Source organism: Pongo abelii, chromosome 3 (assembly GCF_028885655.2).
Source record: "Pongo abelii isolate AG06213 chromosome 3, NHGRI_mPonAbe1-v2.0_pri, whole genome shotgun sequence".
Lineage (NCBI taxonomy): Eukaryota > Metazoa > Chordata > Mammalia > Primates > Hominidae > Pongo > Pongo abelii.
Genome location: NC_071988.2, coordinates 48,434,988 through 48,439,297, shown reverse-complemented (window position 1 = coordinate 48,439,297; position 4,310 = coordinate 48,434,988).

The following is a 4,310-nucleotide window of genomic DNA, read 5'->3' as shown; positions in this document are numbered from 1 at the left end:
TTTGAGACAGTCTCCCTCTGTTTCCCAGGCTGGAGTACAGTGGTGTGATCTCAGCTCAATACAGCCTTGACCTCCAGGGCTCAAGCAATAATGATCATCTTTTGTTACCTGCTTTTTTTTTTTGTCTAATACATTAAGAATATTTTTTCATGTCAATAAATATTCTTCTGCAATGTGACTTTAAAAACAATTTGTTTTTAGAGACAGGGTCTCACTCTGGGGCCTTGGCTGGAGTGCAGTGGCATGATCATAGCTCACTGCAGCCTCGAACTCCTGGACTCAAGCAATCCAAGTAGGCATGCACCACCATGCCTGGCTAACTTTTTAAATTTCTGTAGAGACAGGGTCTCACTATGTTGCTCAGGCTGATCTCAATTCCTAGGTTCAAGCAATCCTCCTACCTTGGCTTCCCAAAGTGTTGGGATTACAGGCATGAGACACTGTACCCGTCTGCAACGTGACTTATAAATATTAATAGTAATATTATTTCATAACATGATTACATAATTTACTTAACCATTCCCATTTTGAGGGCTATTTAGGTTGTTTTGTTTGTGGGAATAGTCAAACAAACAGACTACCCACCTAGAAAACATGAACACTTTTTTTTTTTTTTGCCACGTAGTTTATTTTAAATAGAGAGTTTACATTGTCTCCAACAAAAAGTAATGAAATTCTCTAAGGAGCTGATGGTTCTTGGTTCTATTTTAGCTAGAATCTCCAGGGCACTGGGTTTTGCTTAAGATCAGCAGACTCAGACCCCAGGTGTTGTCCGAGTTTACTCACCCAGTGCTGTCTGAGTTTACACTACTTATGCCTGTAATCTCAGCACTTTGGGAGGCTGAGGTGGGTGGGTCACTTGAAGCCAAGAGTTTAAAGACCAGCCTAGCCAACATGGTGAAACCCCCATCTCTACTAAACATACAAAAATTAATCAGGAGTGGTGACTCGTGCCTATAATCCCAGCTACGCGGGAGGCTGAGGCAGGAGAATCGCTTGAACCCAGGAGGCAGAGGTTGCTGTGAGCCAAAAATATGCTACTGCACTCCAGCCTGGGTGATAAAATGAGACTCTGTCTCCAAAAAAAAAAAAAAAGCCGAATGTGGTGGCTCATGCCTGTAATCCCAGCACTTTGGGAGGCCAAGGTGGGCAGATCACAAGGTCAGGAGCTCGAGATCAGCCTGGCCAACACGGTGAAACCCCATCTCTACTAAAAATACAAAAATTAGCCAGGTGTGGTGGCGGGTGCCTGTCATCCCAGCTACTCAGGAGGCTGAGGCAGGAGAATCGCTTGAACTCAGGAGGTGAAGGTTGCAGTGAGCCAAGATTGCGCCATTGCACACCAGCCTGGCGACAGAGCAAGACTCCATTTAAAAAAAAAAAAAAATCAGCAGACTTCCACTCTGACTCTGAAGAAATGAAAGCGTGCACTTTGTCTGCCTCTCTCCACTGAGACAGGTGGGTTTCTTTCCTTGAATGGAAAGAAAGTGGAAGCCCCCTATGGCAGAGGAGGTTAACTATCAACCAAACATCATGCTTATCCTCCATCATCTATAGAGTAGTTCCTGGAGAGGAACTGCCAGCCAGGGGCTGCATTTCTCGGCTCCCCTGGCATCTCCAGGGTCTTGTGTGATTAGTTCTCACCAACTGAATGTGGCCAGAGTCACTGAATTGTGTCACTTCCAGAGAAGAAGATTTAAAAGTGGTTTTTTTCACCCCTCTTTCCTTTTCTGCTTGTGATAATAAGGCCCTGGGGAAAGGATGAGCCACAAGAGGAAGGGAGCCCTTGCTGGGAACGCTGACTTTGAGCAGTTATGTGTGATTGTCTTAGACCACTGAAATGATGGGGTTTACTTATTACAGAACTAACATTGCCCAAACTATGACACTCCCAGCCTACTTTTTCCTCTGAGAGGGTTAAGAGGGTATAAAAATTAAAGGGAATCCCATTGGGCATTCATCCTATGCCCCTCTAGGCACAGGAAAGAGAGAAAGAAAATCAAGTTACAAAATGGGAGTTTAATGTTTCAACTGATTTCTCCTCTAGGAATTGTTATGCTGCCTGAGATGATTATTTGTTAGGTAAACACCATCCAGGACAATCAGTACAGGCAAGGATCCAGTCTTCCCCACCCCCAGAATGCTCTGTTGGATTTTTAAACAGAGATCGCATGTGAAATCACCACGTTCTTTGAACTAGAAAAATGGGGAGGATGACACAACTATGAAGAGTGGGACCTCGGAGATAAACCAACCTGTGTTTGAATCCCAGCTTTACCACTGACTAGCTTGCTCAAGGCTAAACTTCCAGGAACAATGGCCAAAAACCATGCTGCATAACTGATCTGAAAAGATCTCCACTGGCTGCACTGAACACCAGATTCCACAGTTGTCCCACTGCCATGTTGGTGCTAAGAATTCAACTACCCCAAAACTGTTCCAGCCACCAGCACCAAAGCCACCACTGCCCCCCAACCTTGCCTTTTCAGCTACTGTTTCTGCCATCACTTCCAAAGAGGGTGGGTCAATATTGGTCTTTTAGGAAGCAGACTCCAAGGCTGGAATTAGAAGTGGAAGAGATTAAGAGGGAAATGCCCATGAAAGACAAAGAGGGAGGGAGCAAGAGTAGGAAGGGAGAACCTTCAGCTGTGATATGGATCTGGCACCTTAGAAAGGAGCAGGGGAAGGAGAGGACTGGGTAAGAAGAGACTCAGATGGTAGTGACCTCTGCAAACATCTCTGCCAGGCAGCAAGGGAGCCTATTAGAGTAGCTGGCACTGGCGAGGAATGGCCCAGCTCCAGTATCCTCTCTGTGCCCATTCATTGACTGGAGCTGCCTAGACAGAACAGAGACTCATAGAATGAATACTGTAGCAGATGCCAAAGGCTGTCAGTTAATTACACTCCTCACAGCAGGTTATCTTGAAAGCATAGCTGAGTGGCACAACTCCATGCTGCCAGAGGAATGCTTGGCATCAATAGATCCTGAGTTGAAGTCTAACTGATGGAGATTAGACCATGTGTCCTTGCTGCAAGAAAGCCTGGAGAAACAAGTGACTGGCATTTTCAGCACCAAAGGAGAAAAGGTCAAAACGAATGAGTGTCCACCATAGCATGTAAATCACTGAGCCCCATACCTGGCATACAACAGACAACTGGATGAATGGAAGCTGCCATCCTCACTAACCACACTGAGAGAGTGATGGAAGGAGAATAGGTTGTTGCATCAATCTCTCCTGGGTTCACATCTGAACTCCAGCCTTGCAGTGAAATCAGACAAGCTACTTAACCTTTCCCAGCCTCAGTTTCCTCATCTGGAAAGTCTCCTTTGCAGAGTTGTGAGGATTTGAGTCATGCATCAAATGATTGACCCAGAGTAGGCTCTGAGAAGATAACACTACTAAAGTTGCTTGGTGGTGAGCAGAGTATGGAGCACCAAGATTAGAGTGAAAACTCTGTGGGGGTGAGTACTGCACTGCACCACACTCATCTTTGATGGTTTGTTTTTTGGGGGTTTTTTTTTTTTTTTTGGTTTTTCTTTTTTTTTTGAGACCAAGTCCCATTCTGTCACCCAGGCTGCTGGAGTGCAGTGGCACAATCTCAGCTCACTGCAACATCCACCTCCCGGGTTCAAGTGATTCTCCTGCCTCAGCCTCCTGAGTAGCTGGGACTACCGGTGCCTGCCACCATGCCTGGCTAATCTTTTTGTATTTTTTTTAGTAGACATGGGGTTTCACCATGTTGGTCAGGTGATTCTCAAACTCCTGACCTCAGGTGATCCATCTGCCTCAGCCTCCCAGAGTGCCGGGTTTACAGGTGTGAGCCACTGTGCCTGGCTTCATCTTTGATGTTCGGATAATCAGTAGCGGAGCATGGCATATACCAGGTGCTCAGCAGATATTTGGTGGGTGCAAATGAATGAATGAGTGAACGAATGAACATTGTTTCTTATTGATAGATAACAAAGACAAAGCTGCATAAATCATTTTAGGCTGGGATTTTTGTTCTGCAGACTGGTTCTTCCTAATAATATTCTCCCTTTCCCTCTATTTCTTTTTCTTGCATTCTATCCAATCACTTCAAGGAGCTTGAAGACTATATAGTCAAAAAGTTTATTTTATTTCATTATTATTTTTATCACAGTGAAATTTTTAATTTTATCAAAACAGTTCTAAGATTCACACAGTAACGACAAAACTTCTTTCTCCTGGCCCTACCTGTCCAATCCCTAATTCCTATTCTTCAGGGGCAAACATCTTCATAGCTATTTTTTCAGTGTTCACTTCCATATTGCTTTTTCTTGATTTTTA